Genomic DNA, 19215 nt, shown 5'->3' on the forward strand with positions numbered 1-19215 from the left:
AAGGATATGGAGAGAATATGCCTATACACTATTACAAATATGTGCTATGGACATCATCCAATGATAGGGTTACCACCTGTCCCACTTTGTGAGGGACAGTCCCTCTTTGGGCGGTTGTGTCCTGACCAAATATATTAAACACGGCAAATGACCTGAGATTGTAGAACATAACTATGTCCCATATGTAATGTAATAGTTGCATACAATAGTTCTTTCTGTATCTAAAATACTTGCATGTTGCAAGAAACAGGATAGGCAACTAAAATGATACAGGAATAAGCTTATATTTAGGCAAAAAAGGAAAGTTCTATCCCTTGTACTGACTGTGGGTTTGTGTCGACCTGTAAAATATGATGTGTGTCCCAAAAATGTCCCACTATGGCCATTTGAAAATGTGGCAACCCTAGCCAAAGAGGGTCAGTCACCAACACAACTCCAGTGACTGCAAATACCTATGACAGAAATACACAGCTTTCCTGTAGCAACACTTTATTACATTTCGATGTATTGCCGAAAGGATTCAAGGACTAACATCACCTACAGGAACCAATTAACAGTGCCTTAATGAATCAGCCTGCAATTACCATAGTATTAGTCCACTAAAGGATAGGTGTTCAAATAGGGAAGGAACCCTCACGCACATACTGATTATGTATAAAAGCAGCTCCTACACACCTGCATCTGCTATGTACAGCCCCCACCATCACCCCCCCACCCCAAAAAATTGCAATACAAACTGTAATAACATCACAAATCATTCACTCACTGTACAACATCTGCAGATGCCTTACCATACTGTGTCAGAGACACACTAACATGGCCCTATGTGAAATAGTTGCTGTTATACAATGGAACAGCTGCTGATGTTACAGGGTTTGTTTGTACTAATGCCATTTCAGAGGGTTGTGTGTACACCAGGAAGTGTTACCAATTACTGATTAACAGCACAGTATGATAGACATGTACAACAAACAAAGGATGTCTGGTGAGCACACTGTAAACCACCTAACATTTCATGCATAGACATACAGCCTTGAGCTGCCCAAACATCCTTGCCAGACTGAAACATCTGCAGAAGTATCAGGTACATACAGACCCTGCATAAGTAGCAATGTTCAGAAATATAACAGCTGTACTCACATGTAGAACATCTTCTAGCCATTACACACAATCCACAGGAGTCATGAAGCTAATATATCTCTGTCTGTCTCCATATAGCTGTTGAAATACATCATAAACAATACATCCAGGCCGTCTTCCTTGAAAGTAAGGCAAAGGGACAATGCCCAAGTGGAGTACTCAATTATACGCCACTGTTGCCATGGTATTGGCTAATGGAGTAGCTGCACAGCTGATGTGCATCTAATTAACTACTTTGGAACAACAATTGGTGGTCAGGATAGTGCATGTTACTGATATTTAACTATAAAAGGATGGCTTATCACACATTCAAACCATCTGTATATACCAGCAGAACGTTACAAAGAAGATTGAATCAGAAACTGAAAAGGACTGAAATAACAGTCAATTACACCTTGGGCTACTAATAAGGTATGTAGAACACTCAGTATGTGTGTGTATGTAGTACCTGTTCTGTAATATTTAAAGTGTACGCAATGCATATAGTGGAAACAGTTATCTTGTACTGATGTATTGTTGAGCATAGTAACGCTTGTAGTATTTATGTGTGTACTGCTGTAGGTCACAAGGCAAACACCGCATACACCACAAGGGATGCTATATAAGGGCTTTGAACCCAACTAATCCTCAGCAGCCACTGCCAGTGGCAGGGTTGGTCCAACAAGTATATGCTATAACAGGGGATAGTATATGTTGATATATTGTAACAGTAGGCATATGTATGGGTGAATTACTGAGAATAACATGTCGAAGGTTGGCCTACTGTGCAATTATGTATGCATTTTGGGATATTGTGCCAATAACTGTGTAATGTACAGTATTGTAAGCAGATATGTATTACAAGTTACATAGCATTACTGTTATGTTAGGCAAACATATCTATTGGCATTTACAATACACAATAACAGGATACATATGACTTGTAGTCACCCGACAGTTTAACAGCATGATAGCAAAGTAAAATGGAAGAGCTAGTTAACTATCCATGCCCATAAGACATGTAATAAGTTCAAAGGTAGGTACTAGGCTGTCTGCCCACAGGTATTTATAAGCCTAGCTAGAGTGTGTTGGCTTCCGCCACCCCCTTAGGTTAGTTCCCTGTGCCTCTGATCACCAGAGCCATTAGTTCCCTGTGCCTCTGTCCAGCAGAGCCACTGCAGTGATCCCTGGGGTACATGTCTGTCTCCCATCCACCCGTCAAGGTTTCTCTTGAAGAGTGCTAGTGAGGGGCCCTGCCTGATTTAAATTGGAATCATGTTCCAAAGCATCGGGTGTCTCTGGGTCAGGGATCTATCTGTCCAGCATGTCCTAGTCATCATTGTGGTTAGGTGTATATCCCTAGAGCATGTGGCTCTCAGGGGCTTCTGTTTAGGTGGAGCATATCCAGCAATACTGGGTTGGACATGGACCTTGTATGTCAAGCAGAGATCACCTGTGAGTACACGGTATGCAACCGAGTACAGCTGGAGTTTCTTTAGTTGGGCTGCATATGTCATCTGTTTGAGGTCAGTAATCCTCTTGGTGTGGTATTGTTGTGGTCTTCCAAGCTGTTGCAGTTGTCTTGTAAGGTACATCCCAAATGGGGTGTTGTATCCTTCAATGGGTCTAATAAGTCATGAGTAGAGAGGCACAATGGCATCCTTTGTTCTGGATGTGAACCCCTGAGAGATTACGGTGCCCACGTAGAAGGATATTTTAACCACCTTGGCATTATGGTTATCGAAGGAGAGATTGCTATCTACTGGGATTCCCAGATCCCTTATTACCTTTTCTGTATGTAGGGGACTAGCACCTATGTGGTAGTCCATGGGTAATTAGTTTTATCCAAAGGGGATGCCTATGCACTGTGTGGCATTCAGCTTGAGGCCATGATATTGACACTAGGTATACGTCTCAGTGTGACCCTTCTGGAGGGTGTTTGTATCAGCTGGGGAAACAATAATGGCCCCTAGTTTGTAGTCGTCTGCAAACCTTTTCAGCCAAAGCTCTCCTGTGCTTGCCTGTACCTCAGAGATGTATATACCGAACATGAGGGGTCCTAGGACTGAGCCCTGGGGGATGCCACTTGTAAATGGTCTACAGTCGGACCTACGGTATGTAACTCCCACAGTGTGGGTTCTGTCCATGAGCCACTTTGCAAACCATCTCATGACATAGGGGTTAATGTTCAGGTGGATAGGTATGTCAATAATACCAGAATTGGGAATGGTGTTGAAAGCCTTTGAGAGATCAAGGTAGGCTGTGTGAACCTCCTTACCCTCATCTAATGCCTTGGTAACTGTCTCAAAGAAGTCCACCAGGTTTAGGAGGCATGGTCTGCTCTTAACCAAGGCAAACTGGGAGGGATCAAAGGTTTGGAGGCACCCAAAGTCTCTGTGACTGACATCCATGATGATGTGCTCCATAGCCTTGCAGACCAGGCTAGTCAGGCCTATAGGGCAATAGGTCCCATGGTCCATTGTGGTGCCACCTTTGTGGAGTGGGATAGTTGTTGCTGTGCACCATTCAGGGGGTACAAAGCCTGATGCAAGGCTATTATTGAACATGGTGCATAGGTGGGGAGCCAGTACGTTCTGAAGTTCATGTAAAATGCAGCCTGGGATGTTGTCTGGTCCCATGGATGCTGTGATATTGGCTTTAGAGTGTGCAGCTTTTACCTGCTTAGTTGTGATTACAGGAACTCTGCATTCTTCCTGTATAGATATGGGCCCTTTAGGGGGTGAGAGGGGGGAAAAGGTAGCACTGATCCTGTCTGCCAGGATGTTGGCAATATCAGTTGGTTCTGTAATGTTCGTGCCTTTGTGCTGTAACTCAGCAGATCTGGGTGTTGACATCGAGATATTTGACATAGCTATAAAATGCTTTGTGGTTGTCATTGGAATTAGTGGTGGTTTTGTTTCCGTAGCTAGCTTTGGAGGATGTTATAAGGGATCTCAGCTTCTTACTGAGGCTAACCAAGGACCTCCTCCATACATGGGATTGTAGTCTTTTTTGCAACAGTGTCTTCCTTTGGTTGTACAGTTTGTTTATGGCAGGGGACCAGCAGATTGGCTTCCTTAATTAGGAGTATAATGTCTTGGTTCTGTTAGGGATAGCACGATCCATGTACTCGTGGAAGTGGTTATAGAGTGCATTTGTGTAGGATTCAGCAGTTGTAACTGTATTGTCCATCTGCATGGGTGTCATGGAGTTCACCATGTCTGTCTTAAGAAGCATGAAGTTGGCTTTGTAGACATATTATACTGTGGTTCCCTTAATGGGGGAGGTGGGGGCAGGATGTGGATGTCAAGGGTGTTTAGCTTATGGTCGGAACGATCCAACGAAGAGTTGACCACAGGTGTGGAACACCGGTCACTCATGTTGGTAATGCCTAGGTCTAGATTATTGTTGCCCCTGGTGGGTGTTTGGATAAGTTGATCCAGGGCATTGGTGTTTATGAATTCCAGAAAGCGTTGAGCTAATGAGTTGGTACATGAATAGTTTTCCCAGTTAATGTTGGGGTAGGTGAAATCGCCCATTAGTAGGGTGTTTGGTTGAACCCTAATTTCCAGTACATCAAGAAAAGAGGAATGGGAATCTTGGGGCATGGTGGGGGATCTGTAGCAAGCTACGATTTGGATTGCAGTTTAGCCCAGAAGTAATTGCACTTGGATAACCTCAGGTGCATTGTGCTAAGCAACTAGCCTGGAGGGGTGGATATCCTTAATGAATATGGACACACCTCAGCCTTGGATGTTCCGGTCCAGGTTACATGGCCGAAAAGTGTGCTATGAGTTCCAGCCTGGTAGTGCAGGGGTGCTCTCTGGAGCCTTGAACCAGGTCTCAGTCACTGCACAGATATCGATGTTCTCCATTACAAGGAGTGCCTCAAGTGAGTGCATTTTGAGATTTAGACTTCCAGCATTGAGTAGCATTACCCTCAGTTTGTGCTTGCCTGTTCCTGTTATAGTGGTGAATATGTTATGTGAACCTTGCCTAAAGAAGGCACTATAGGGGCAGCAAGTGCCTTAGCCAGTATCTGGAATCCCAGGGGCGACAGGTGCAGGCCATCTGTGGCAAAGCATCTTGGTCTGTCAACCATGTCATCCCAAGCAGACAGATACTGGATCCCCTTAGAATGACACCAGAAGCTTAGCCAATTGTTGAAGTCAATCATTTTATCCTCGTACTGCGGTATCATTCTGGGCGATGGCAGAATGCTACTCAGGGCTAGGGTCATACCTGCCTGGCCTACAAGTTCGGAGAGCTCTTCCATGTCTCTTTTCAGGTAGTCCAGGGAGGTACATCGCAGGTCATTCACACCAACATGGACAATGACAGAGTCATATTTGTACTTGTTGTAGAGTGACCTGAGTGCATGGGTTATGTGGCGGATCCTGTTACTCAACATGCAGCTGACAGTAACCTTCTCCTTGTTTAGCCTGGTGAGTGGGACATCAGTGTGCCTGACTATAGAGTCACCAATGACTAGTGTGTTGGGTACATTGATTTGCCTTATTGGCTGTGGTTGAGTGGCACACTGACTCTGTGGGCTATATGCCATTGGGATTGTGTTGGATGGAGGCTGCTTGTGTTTCCACTTTGGAGGTCTCTGTTGCTTAGACAGATTATTATTGAGAGCCTCTGCAAATGTTTTTGTGTTACTATGTGTGGATTATGGTGGTGCAGATTCAGTGATACTATGTGATGAGTGTGGTGTGGTGCAAATGTTTACTTCTCCACATGACTGTCAGGGTCAGTCTTGGTTGGAGAGAGTTTTACCTCCAGTTTGGCTAGATAAGTGCATCTCTCACAGGTTGTAGTGTTGGGTGGTAGGCGGAGAGGGTTGTCTGTGTACATGAGGCAATGTCTACATTGCCTCAAGATGTCCAGATTCATCAGATAGACAGGAGAGAATGCTGGCAGCTGACCCTTGGACATGCCTGAATATAAAACTAATTTCCCCTAGATAAGTGAGGAAAGTGAGTACAAGAGCTAATTTACTCTAAGCAAGTGAGAAAAGTACGTACAAAACCTGTTTACCTCTAGGTAATGAGGAAGATTGAGTGCTATAGTAATTAGTAGCTTATGTAGTGCTTACAAGTTCTGAACAAGTGCTGAGCGTGAATAAGCAATCCAGATAGGGTCTTGGATAACATAAACACACTGCCCCCCCCAACAGGTACACAATCATATATCCATGTACACTACAGAGCCCCTGTACCCACAACTATGCAGGTACAAGCTGCACTCAGGCTGCATGGGACCTGTCCACATCCCAGGTTGTATCATACACATATGGCAAACAAGCTGCTCTCCACATACACATCATGTAAAACATAGCTTCATGTCAGACTGTGTACACACTGAATGGTGCACACCAACAGGTATCACAACCCACAAAGGGAGAGACACCACTGATAATGAGAAGTACTGCACCACTACCCTGCTGAGTCAGATCTGAAAGGCCATGAACCTTGATCAAATTATTTGATGTCAGCTGTACAGATGCAGATGACAGTAAGGTTGATTTCACATTGCATATCATAACCATGCCAGGTCATAGGACATCATCACTCATACTGTGTTACACCTACACTCAGTATACTAGATGTACATTCCTGTGCCACAGGAGTGATTTGCAATGGGACTGCTGGCAAAACCAACACTACAAAAGGTATCTGAATAATACATGCACATCACACCAGTGCCAGCTACAGTAAGACAGGGTTAATTAATTGTACTCCCCCTCATTGTAGTCCATACCACACAGACTAACAGAAGACATTTGCCTACTGAAGTATGTGAATGACTATGACCTAGGAGCAATAGCTGACTCAGAGAGTTGTGGACAACATACAGAAGGGGCTTTGTGGGTGAGGTGTGTGACATATGGCCACAATCTGACAGTTACATATTGCATTGTCACCCCTATGTTAATAACCCTGTACCCATGAATTACCACCTAGGCAGCAGTCAACATAATGGACACTGTGTGTAAGGGATGCAGCTGGGCAGTTGTCTTTCCTGTGATAGTTACATCACCGTACCTGTCAGGTAGTCGTATGTGGCAACCCTAATCATCACAGGGTGCCATCCATGAATATAGAGATCATTGTCCAGCCATACACAACACTCAAGTGACCCATATCAGATCACATATTTCCTTTAAGGGGTATTGGCCATGTTCAGATGGCCTACACCAGCCTTCCCATTCCCCATCTCCACTATGTAGCATGATGCCTACCCTGAATAAATCCATGTCCAACCCAATGATGTTGGACATGCTGCACGTACACATCCTGATCTCAAACACATACTTCATGGACATCCACCTTCCTAGTACTAGGATCACCACATGCTGGACAGATCCTTGTCCCATACACTTTACATAGTCCTGCCACATTATGCATTCCTGTCCAGCAAAGCTGCACATCACCCCCCTCTCAGACATGGTGTATCATTAACCCTGTGGATCAGGTATGTGGCACTGCTCCATCTGGCCCCAGAGACCCGCCTGTCAGCTACAGCTAGGTAACCTTTCATCCTAGATTCATACATGGCCCAGGGCATATAGCCTACTAATTGACTTTGACTGTACATGCTATAGTTGATATCCATCCCTGCAAATATCATCTGGCTAGCCAGTGTCCCATGTGTATCACATGTGCAACACAGGTGATACATGGCAGGATGTTGAATTGCTGTACTGTGCCATGTAGATGTACATGGTAAAACACATACATGTAAAACCTTCTGTGAGCAAGTCTGCAGGGTCACAGGTTATGTCTGTTAAGGCAGTGTAAGTCTTTATATGTGACATATACACAGCATCAAGGTCGACTGCATTAATGTGGACACATCCAGCCATGTGCTGATAGGTAGGAACACCAGTACAGGCAAACAGACATGCCCACATCAAGACAGCATCCACATGGAGTATGAGCAATGTAATCAGGTGACACACACAAATATATGGTGATAATATCCACTCACCATTGAGTGTCACATGTGTGTGACACAAACATGTCAGTGGTGTCAGTGTCATGTAGATTTGCAAAGACAACTATTTAATCATAATAAATGCGATACACATGTATGTTCAGATGTAGCTTTGTATGTCTCTGTGAGTTACTGTGACTTGTCTCCATCATTATGTCTTCCAGGTATGCCGCGTTCAAGGCTACACCCTTATACCCACTTGGAGGATGAGACCCTCATCCCATACCTACATGACAATCATGATATCCTGTTCAGCCATGTGCCACAGGATGCACAGCAGCGGGATGCCCTGTGGATGGAACTTCGCAGGAGGGTTAATGATGTGGGTGGCCACAACCGCACATACCATCAGGTGTGCAGACACTGTACAGACCTCATTAGATGGGTGAAACAACGTGCGAATGCAATCACCAGGGAACAAGGTGCAACAGGTGGTGGGCCACCAACCCAGCCCCCACTCATATGTACCGAGGAGCTACTGACCAACCTGGGGACACCTGCAGAACAACATCCACAAGACTTAGCCAATATTGTGGAGGTAGGTGTCTCTCAACCACCAAGCCTGGAGTTGCCTAGTAAGTCACTACTGCACCTATAACAACTATATTCCATATAGTTGCATGTGTCACTGTACAATATGTATTGTAACATCATATGCAAGGCATGTATACACACATGCCACATACTATAGTATGCTACTCTGTGTATGCACACATGTGCATACACCTTAGTATAGTCTATTGTACTGGTGTATGTGTTAACATGCACATTGCACCCTGTATCTATCATACAGGCGTGGAAAATGCTCATACTGCTGTGTTACTCCTATTTGGGTACCTCTGGCATTCCGCTGCGACAGCAGCCAATTGCAGGTGAGACTGTTATTATTTATCAGGCATCTTAATGCACAGATCTATCTTCCATGTGGCCATTTACCACATGTACACATAATGTATGGTCCTGTCACAATATACAGGTCAGGCCTGCAATGCATCACAATGGCTACCCATGTGCAACACTTGCAAACTATGTGAAACACCGACATGAAACCTCATAAACTGTCATTGCTAGATGTGTGGACAGCTGTGCATACAATGGTGGAGGTGCTGTTCACTGTAGGGACATGTACTACAGATCACAACTACACATGTAGGGAATACAAACAGTACTACACAGTGAGCTGGAGTAAGGTCAGCCCACAGGATACACTGGTGTGGATCATAGCCCTGCTATGAATATCACACAATGTGATGTGCAATCTTGACATGTCCATGACATCTAGTGGCCTGGCTGCAACACTGCCTAACTATCCTGAAAAACATATCCCACATACCAAACATACCACCCTTTGTCTGCATAACCCTGTTGTCAGTGAAGCATATGACATCTATGGGTGTATGTCATATGGGACAACACAGACATGTGAAATAGATGCCCGTCACAATAATTTGGCCAACACATGTTCACACATGGCCATGGAGGATGGCCAGAGACATGAAGCAACACACACATTAGACATGATGTGCTTGTGTGTACACCCTGTCGTACATTGGCTACACATGGTCCAACTATGGCCTTTGTGTAATGGTTATATTGCAGATGTGGTACACTAGACATCCTACAGGCCTGTGCACATCTTGTGTAGGCATGACATCAATCCACCACATAAGATGTGTTGAACATCTTGAGTGTGTCACGACATGAGAGCAGTCACCTGTATAGTATCCACATCAGCCCACAGATACAGTACATTCCCATTGCTGGTGTTGGACATCAATGTCATCCATGCTCCTCGTGTGTGTGTGTGTGTGTGTGTGTGTGTGTGTGTGTGTGTGTGTGTGTGTGTGTGTGTGTGTGTGGTACACAGATGTCATGTGGGACATGGTGTACTGACGAGTTCACCATGTCTGGCCATAGTTGCCAGGCAGCAGCAATATGGTTGCAGATGTGCAGGGATGTCATCCATATACACTTCAGTGACCTGTATCACACATTCCACATCATAGTTTAGTGTGTATACACCTCAGTGACGTGGGTCACATTCCACAGTATATATGTATTGTATCTGAACACAATGATGTCTATGAAATGTGTATGTAACTCACATTGTATAGCAATAGAGATGCCTCATGATTCCCTGCAATGGCCATGCTCAGCAGCTAAATGTGCAGTATATCTGTAGGGTGGACAGACAACACTGCATTGGGACACCATTACCCCACTGTATATTTGACAGGACACCATTGTGTTAAACATGTATGCATGTCATTGCACACATCAGCAGATCACATGTCATACTACATGTGATTGTCAAGGTCATATGCCACACATCAGGCAGGTGTACTGTTACCCTGTGCTGGTCTACATGGTGTAATACAGGGATGTATGCTAACTACTACTATGATTGTGTAATTTGCATGCCTTCTGCTATGATATATGCATGCTGTTGTGTGCAACCCAGGGATGTATGATAACTACCACTATTATTGTCTGCGCTGCATGCCGTCTGACATATCACATGCATGTTGCATGCCTTCTGTCATATCACATGCATGCTGGTTTTGTGTGTGTGTGTGTGTGTGTGTGTGTGTGTGTGTGTGTGTGTGTGTGTGTGTGTGTCTGTGTGTCTGTGTGTGTGTGTGTGTGTGTGTGTGTGTGTGTGTGTGTGTGTGTGTGTGTGTGTGTGTGTGTGTGTGTGTCTATTGTATAGATTGTAATGTACAGTTCTTGTCTGCCTCTCACAGGTGATGTAGGTGCGTTGCCCTCCTATGGTCCATCTGATGTTAGTGTCCCCACAGACTCTAGCAGTGATGATGAACATATAAGCAAGGCACAGCCAGGGTTGTCAGGGGCTGAATCTGTGCCATTGGTTGCCATTCCACCTATATCCCCCTCATTCCCGCACAAAGATCCCATGCCTACACATACCCCATCACCAGTGGCCATAGAGGAAGGACATTTGGTGTGTGGTAGCTTGGAACAGGAAAGTGTGGGGGCTATGGAAGGTGTGCCTGCACACCATGGTGTCAGCCAACTGACTGGTGATGCCCCACACAAGCACATGGCCAGTGCTGCTCGTAGCAGGACCTCTGACCAACATGCCCCTGCAAGACAAAGCGCAGCAGCTGGTGTCACCAGACGCATGTTTCAGGCTGTAATGGAGGCATAGGCACATGCTGAATGGCACAACAGAGAAGATCAGAGGCTTCAGAAGGCTGCTGTCTGTTCTTTAAACAACAACATCCAGGCAATGGTAAATGCTCAACAGCAGATTGCTGAGGCTTTTAATAGATGATTGGGTGACATGGTTGGAGTCCTTGACCATGGCATGACAATCCGCAAGAGTGAGCTGTCTGTGTTGGAACATCTGGTAGGAGTGAGGCATCGGGCACATGGACGTAGGCCTGCAACATCACCTGTTTCAGGTATACATGAACGAGCTACCTCACATGCCACACCCATAGTGCCGGTAGCATCAGCTGGTGCTCTGCTGTCCACACCATGACACAGCAGGCCACATGCACGTGGCCCTGGATGGTCCCAACAGGGACACAGTTCCAGTGGACAAGTGTTATCAGACAGTACCCAATCTGCACTTCTGCCTGCTAGCGCCCGTGCAACAACTGGCAGGCACAGGTTACATGGCCGTGGCCAGACACTGTGAACTGTAAGACCTGGCCTGTACAGTTCACAGCTCTCAATAATACCCCTGTGTAGGCCAGACACATGCCAGAACTGTGTGCATACATACATGCACACACCGGAAACACATGTAGGGCACCGCAACACACACATGCATAACATTGACACACGACCAATTAGATCAAAGGCCCTAACCCACACACATGATGTCATCCAATGGTGCAGCCTAGGTTTCTGGCAAACATTATCACCCTGTGCATTTGATGATGCCTATGCTGCATCCCTGACATCCACACCATCGGTGCAGGGGCATGATCATATGGTCTGATGCACAGGGTGAACAGACTAGGAAGATAAGTGTAGTTTACAATTGTTGAGTACTGTTGACAGGCAGCAGACATACCATGTACTAAGGTGTACAATGCATTTCGTACTGTTAACAGTATGTGCCTTGTGTAACAACAGTAACTGCATGTTGGTCATGATGTTCTGCTTTTGTCTTTGGGTCTAATTGCACGTGCCGGTGCATGCCAGTGTTTGCAGTTAGTGTCCCATATGTCAATGTGGACTACTCACAGGTATGTATGAATATACCAGCATGCACCTTGTAGCTGCCACATCACAGTGAGAATGTCCCACATTCCAAACACGTCTACTGATCCAAGAGCATGATAGCTGTGTATTAAGCTACTGTGGCTACAGACATGACATCCATACTGGGTGACATCACAGGTACAGTTACATGGAGTGGTGAGGTAAGAGAGCAGTCTAGCTGATTACAAGGGTAGAGGCCAGTGGGAAGTGTGATGCCTCACTGGGAAGCAGTAATACATGTTCCCATGACAGGATGCCAACACACAACTGCACCGACACACTCAAGTATTGACACGCATGTAATCATTGACACAGTAACACACCCACACACTCATTGATTCACCGACACAGTAATACACGCTCACACACAGTTGCTACTGTTGAGGTGAGGACCCCTGCCTATGTGCAAATCATGATTACAGTACTGTGCATCTACATGACATGCCACAGAGAATACACATGTACAGGTAGTCAGTATGGCCTAAGATCGAGGACATCAACACGGATAGTAGATTGCATCACCTGGAGAGGTGTATTATCAGTTCAGTATGGTAACATACATCCTCACTCCAGGGACCAGACAGCCATACACACACACACACACACACACACACACACACACACACACACACACACACACACACACACACACACTGTGGCATTCACTATTGAATACACCTATGTCACGCACATACATATACCTCACATGTGTGAGATACACGCCCCTGCCTATGTCCTGCTTTCTACATTGCAGTCTGTACAGATGTCTACACTAGTGTACAGGAGAGTGAGTAACAACTGAGATGTATTCCCCACCATACGTGACATATATGGACACAAATGCAACCACACATGCCAGTACTGTGAATCAAACACCTGCCTAGCTCCTGATATGTATGACAGACTTACAGCAGTATTGCATGTTTTACAAAGTGTACTGACGCTTCCTTTGGCAACAGTGCTGATATATGCACATGGGAGGTCTTAACTGTTACAGGTGTCAAGTGATTTACCTTTGGTATCACCCTGACCGCTGTCTATGTTGTGTGTTATGCCCTTCAATTAACAAAACCATTGCTTACCAGTTACACAGGTTATTGTAGGACCGCTTGTGACACACCTGTGAGCTGTTCTCAGCAAACATCCATCTGCAAAGATGCCCCACCACTTAGTTATTTCCACACATATGTCCATACCTGAGGTACATCTTTCCATACATTCAGCATATCACCATATAAAGTTGGCAATGTTGAGGCTGCATTGCAACTGCATGATGTACTAAGATACATGTCACCTGGATACATCAGCAACTGCACACGCATGGTATCTGAATGCACACCATTACATGTACATGTGTGTAAGTCCTACAATCCTGTCATTTGGGCATGTTTGTAGGCATTGCGATTGGTGGACGTGTAATGACATACATGACACATAGACTGTTGTATGATATGATAGGTGTAATGGGTGACTGGTACAGAGGGAATGTTACCTCTGTCAACATTGATATCACACCTTATGTACTGTTAGCATTCTGCAGCCATGGACCTACATTCCATGTGCATGTGGGTAATGGCTGTAGCCACCTGTCTGCACAAAGAACAACACCAGCTATGATATTTACATGTATGTTTTTTTTTTGTGTGTGTGTGTGTGTGTGTGTGTGTGTGTGTGTGTATGTGTGTGTGTGTGTGTTTGGTATGTACATATCCAGGGAAGGTACATGTATGTCATATCCAAACATGAGGGTGTTTACTGGTATACAGCAACAGTCATCTGCTAATGCTGTAAATAACCAAGGGCCCCTGGTATGTGTACAGCTGACCTGGTTATAGACAGTGGTATCATTGGATTGCATAACACATGATGCAACTGTGTCAGTACATGGGTACTCTCTACAGTTGATGTAGAGCTTGGTACAGTCCATTGGTCAAGGGTCACATGGTGGTCTTATATATCTTACAACATGTATGGATGTGTGTTGGTGGTTCAAGGGCATGGTGGTTTCTGAGGTTTACATCTTAGAATGCAGCATTTGACACTGTGTCCTGCACCTGACACATCTGTGATGCCTTTTGTGGGAGCACCGGTCAGTACATGTGAGTGGCCTCTATGTATGTGGGGACACCACCACCTGGAGTGGTCCATACCTGTGTTATGGCCCACATGTCTGGTTCTGAGGTATATGGTGGTAGTGCTATTGTGCACTACAGAGCCTTCAGCCAAGTGTTCCTCACTGCACAGATGTCAGTACTCCCCATTGTTGGATCTACAGTGAGCAGCTGTGATTATGGACGCTACACATCTAGCACTGGTTAGCATAAGCATACAATGCAGTTGTCCTCTAGGTGTCAGGGTGTTAACCTGTGTTTAGGACATTTGCCTTGGAATGGCACTATATGGGCGAATGCGACTTGGGTATCATTCCCACTCCCTTGAATCATGGATGCATGTGATATGTGTCAAAGGCCTGTCTACTGTCAGTCATGTCACCCCAGAATGACAAACACTGGACAACCCTGTAATTACAGTAGGACATTGGCTCATTGTGTTGGTCAAGCAGTTGCCACTCCTAGCAAGAAATCACTGTGAGTGGTGGTATTGTGCTTGGTATAGGATGGTACATCTAAGGTGACAGACAGCAGCAGACGTTGTGTATAAGACCAGTGTCAGATATATGTAGAGCAGCATTCCTGCTAAGAATGACAACTACTAACACCAAAGTCCATTACAATGTGTTGTTTACGTCTAACTGTAATAGCATGGCCACTGTGGCCTTCCGTGTTTAGAATCAGAGTGCATCCCAGACAGCTCTGTGCTACTAAGTGTATGAGCATGCCCAATATAACCTTGTGTAGATGGACACATAGTGCATTCCAAACAGCCCTGTGCTACTAAGTGTGTGAGCATGCCCAGTGACACCTTGTGTCGGTTATGTGCCTCTATGTGTATGGGCATGGCCATTGTAACCCTGTATAGGGATAGTAGTCATCCATTCCCCAGATGGGCATACTCCAGGTCAGGATGGATTCCTACTTTAAACACACAGGTTCACAGATAGGTACATCTTAACTGCCAGCATCCCTGTTGATGTCTGCATTCCTAGAAGGTCATAATGACAGCCTTGAAATGTGTAGTCTGTGTGGTGCGACTCCTAACTATGTAGTATTGTAATAGTGATCTGTAGATCGGCAGGTGTTCCGTTCCCACCACTGGTGTGTGTGTGTGTTTGTCCTCATCTGCCTAAGGACTGAATAATGCTTTTAGACTGCTCACACTCCATAAAATTCCTATACCCGCCTATGGCAAGGCTGATGATATCACCCACCTACAAATACACCTCTGGGATTGCTGTGTCCCAGTACCCTCAGTAGCGCATTCTGTAACTGTGTAATGCTGTAGTGTAATAAAGTAGTTAGGTTAGTGGTCTAATCCCAGACTTACCAAGTGTGTGTTTTGTGTGTGTGCATTTGTCCCCATCTGCCTGAGGACTGAATAATGCGTTTAGACTGCTCACACTCCATACAATTTCTATACCCACCTTTGGCAAGGCTGATGATGTCACCCACCTACAAATACACCTCTGGGATTGTTGTGCCCCAGTAACCTCAGTAGTGCATTCTGTAACTGCGTAATGCTGTAGTGTAATAAAGTAGTTAGGTCAGTGTTTTAATCCCAGACTTGCCAAGTGTGTGTGTGTGTGTGTGTGTGTGTGTGTGTGTGTGTGTGTGTGTGTGTGTGTGTTTGTGTCTGTGTGTGTGTTTGTTCCCATCTGACTGAGGATTGAATAATGCTTTTAGACTGCTCACACTCCATACAATTCCTATACCCACCTTTGGTAAGGCTGATGATGTCACCCACCTAGAAATATACCTCTGGGAGTACTGTAACCCAATTATCTGGGTAGCACATTCTGTAACTGCATAATCCTGTAGTGTAATAAAGTAGTTAGGTAGGTGTTCTAATCCCAGACATGCCAGGTGTGTGTGTGTGTGTGTGTGTGTGTGTGTGTGTGTGTGTGTGTGTGTGTGTGTGTGTGTGTGTGTGTGTGTGTGTGTGTGTGTGTGTGTGTGTGTGTGTGTCTGCCTGCATGGGACAAGTACAGTGCTTTGTAGAGTATGCACTCTCTCTACAAATCACATGACCACCTTTATCAAGCCTGCTGTTGTCACCCACCTAGGTCTACACCTGTAAGTGTGCTGTAACTCAGTATTCACCGTAGCACAGTCCCTAAAAGTGTATTGCTGTAGTGTGATACGTTAGGTAGGGGTTCATATACAGGACATGGCAATTGTGTGTTTGTCTATCAGAGCCTGTGTAGAGGTGGCTGTGAGTGTCTTACCATTGGACATGTTGGGGAGCAGATTTTGTAGTTTTCCTATATGGTGTCCGTCTTATGACACATCAGCCACCTCACGAGTAGTACAGCTGTCAATCAGCCACAGGACTGTGTTGGCAAGCCATACCCCTACATCTGGCAAAAGGCCTAGTGAACAATGTATGCAACCCTACTAGTATCCGGTATATGTCCTGCACCCATGTGCCACGCATAAACACAGTTGCCTAAGATGTCCCAGTATGTTGCTAGTACCATGCACATTGATGACAGATAGTAGGCATGGTGTGAATGCAGTGGCCTGCAGAGGACACGGCACCCTGTACAGCATACAATAGGCACATATTTGCAGACATTGTGCCTTCACTGTGTTTCCCACTGGATGCCTGCAACATATGTGGTGCCATCAAATGTGATCCACAGAGGCCATACAATGCCATGCACATGTACCCTGTATGGACCAATGCCACTGACTCCAGAGAATACCTGTATCATACTATCAATGCAGGTGCAGGGTCGACCTGCTCACTATAAGCAGGTTTTTCCACTGTAGGACATTATTGGCATATTGGGGGATAAGTCTGTGTACACAACATGTGCCTGCCAAACCAGGTACACCTGTACATGTTACTGTATAGTATTGTGGGACATGCACATCCCAGGCAATGTCCATGTGAAGAACTATCAAACATAGACATGGCATGCATTGTAAAGCTATGGCCATACACATTGTAACCAGGATGTCAGGGCAGATTATGCAGTAGCCATCTGTGTGGAATATTTCAGACACTACACCCCTGCACTGCACGCCATTATTGGTTGACGTGTTGCCAAGGAGTACCCCATCATCCAGCCTTGTACAGCCATCTTGCACAGCCAACCACTACAAACCCATGCCGCAATGCTTACATGCATGTCAGTACTGGCACCTTGAGACTGTGTATGGGTTATGGTGCTCCCAACCACATTCACTCCCAGTTTAACCCTCTTTGGCATACCAACAGATGTCAAACACTTTCACATGCCGTAGCCCATAGAATCTCCAGATATCCCCTGTGGTGCATGTAGTCCTGTGCATTACTGCAGTATGGCAAACAAAGTAATTAGGTTGTGTATTTATGGCCCTGGCAAAGAGTGTCATTGCGAGTCCATTAGAGAATGTGGTTGTGGTGACAGTGGCATCCGTTCACGTGGACAGGCATGTGTGCCACACCTAATGTATGTCTACTATATCTCTGTTGCAGATGTCTCTCACCTACACACATATGTTCTTACAGCACAGTAACATGTCGATCTTGTGGCACATGTAGTAACATCATGCACATGTAATAGTAATGACTAGTCAGTCAGGGGTTTGACCCCTGTACTGTTAGGTGTGTGGCAGACAATGCTTAGGGTTAGCTCTCCAAGCCCTTCTCTGGTGTACTTTGCCTGTCCCACCCACACACTCTCTGGTGGATGTGGAGGTGTACACCTGCTCAGCAGCAGCATGTGTATTGTAAGTGATGGACATGATCTGGTGATGGCCTCTGCACCTATTGCAGTCTTCCAATAGCTAATTGCATGTGGAACAGCTGTGATGGTGTTCTCATAGCCATTCACATGACAAACACAGTACACTATCTAGGAAAAACATGTTGTTATTTGGCCATGACAGTCGCTGTGAGTGGTACCTGGATGTGGTGTTCTGACATGGCATCACAGATGATATTTGGATGTACCTCAAACATCATACACAGTGGGAAATAGCCTAAAGACAGGAGGGTGATGTGCCACACATGACTACAGCATGTAAGTGTAGCTATGCTGCATTGAGACTACTGCCTGTTTAACATGTTGTGTGTGGTAATGGCTATTCTGCATGTTTTAATAGAGACATGACAGTACTCTGTTTGTGAGGGACCACCACCTGTAGGGCCACCTGTGAACTGGTCAGTGTGTGGAACCCTTTGTTTCTTGTGTTACACACTGAACACACATCTGTGCACAGCAGGAGCATAGTGTGAGGATTGCAGACAGTACATGATGATAGGGATGTGTTACTACCATCGCATCCCTGACTGGACATATTTCACATGAAGCAATGGTATGACAGACACAGTCTGGGGTTCCCAGTGAGAAGACAATAATGGGCAACTGTTCATAGCTGCGGTCACACGTCTACTACACATTGTACAGATGGCATGCAGTATCTATGCATGTGTTGTGCTCCCTCTGCAAATGTATACCATCTGTTGTGTTGGGTTGATGGTGATATCTATGCATACTGTTGTAGGTAATCCTGTATGCTGTTGTCTTTCACTAAGCTATATGTGGGTTTAAACTACAACACCATAGCCTGAATGGGTTGGGAGGTCCCGGCAGAACCTCCTGTCCCACTTCAGCTGACCATGGCACTGGGCACCAGCACTTCTGGGGCCCAGCCTTGGACATCAACCTCTGTTTGGTCTGCACCACCTTCTAGTGGTACCACCACTGAGGATGGAGCATGTCCCCAATGGGAGCAGGACCAGACAGGTACA

Source organism: Protopterus annectens, chromosome 9.part0 (genome assembly GCF_019279795.1).
Source record: "Protopterus annectens isolate FY-2018-M chromosome 9.part0, PAN1.0, whole genome shotgun sequence".
Taxonomy (NCBI): Eukaryota; Metazoa; Chordata; order Ceratodontiformes; family Protopteridae; genus Protopterus; species Protopterus annectens.